The sequence below is a fragment of the Symphalangus syndactylus genome, chromosome 21 (genome assembly GCF_028878055.3).
Source record: "Symphalangus syndactylus isolate Jambi chromosome 21, NHGRI_mSymSyn1-v2.1_pri, whole genome shotgun sequence".
Classification (NCBI taxonomy): Eukaryota; Metazoa; Chordata; class Mammalia; order Primates; family Hylobatidae; genus Symphalangus; species Symphalangus syndactylus.
In genome coordinates this window covers 52,385,297-52,386,227 of record NC_072443.2, presented here as the reverse complement: position 1 = coordinate 52,386,227, position 931 = coordinate 52,385,297, and positions in this window count along the sequence as shown.

The following is a 931-nucleotide window of genomic DNA, read 5'->3' as shown; positions in this document are numbered from 1 at the left end:
ACATCAGCCTGGAATGGAGACCTTGTCAAGGCCCTCCCTGCTTGCCCCCTGCAGCAGCTAAACATGCCATTCATCCGTTCAGAGGCAGAGGCACAGCCTGCACCTGGGATCCCGAGGGCTGGGGCTCGGGTGCCCCAATATGGCTGCCTCCATCTTCAGAGATGGCTGCCCAAGGGCCCTGACCCCACACCTTGCAGCTCCTCACAGCTCTTCATCAGCCTGCGGAGGGGAAGTCAGAAGGCAATGGCTCAGAAAGTCCCCCACACTCAGGCTCGTGTGGGAACACTGAAGAGAGGAGTTCAGGGGGACCCCATCATCGTGGGAGATGCTGAGGCCCCATAAAGCCTCACGCAGAGGAGAGGGCCTGGCTGCAGCCCCACTGTCTGCCTGCCTTCCGGAGCACCAAAGCCTCCCCAGGATTTCCTTTCACTTTGAGGGAAAGTGTCTCCCAAGTATGAATACTGAATCTCCCCAACTTAATGCCAATTTGCAACCTCAGAGGGGGATCTTGTGGGCCCTGCTTGAGCTCCCCAGAGGCCCCTCAGAGTCTGTGCCCCTGCCCCGGTGCTACTCCCCTCTGGAAGTGCCAGCCCTGTGAGAAGGCACCTTCTCCAGGTCTGGCTTCCACCATCAAGGAGGCCCTTAAAAATGCCACAGTCGGGCCGGGCGCGGTGGCTCACGCTTGTAATCCCAGCACTTTGGGAGGCCGAGGCGGGCGGATCACGAGGTCAGGAGATCGAGACCACGGTGAAACCCCGTCTCTACTAAAAATACAAAAAAAAATTAGCCGGGCGTGGTGGCGGGCGCCTGTAGTCCCAGCTACTCAGAGAGGCTGAGGCAGGAGAATGGCGTGAACCCGGGAGGTGGAGCTTGCAGTGAGCCGAGATTGAGCCACTGCACTTCAGCCTGGGCGACAAAGCGAGACTCCGTC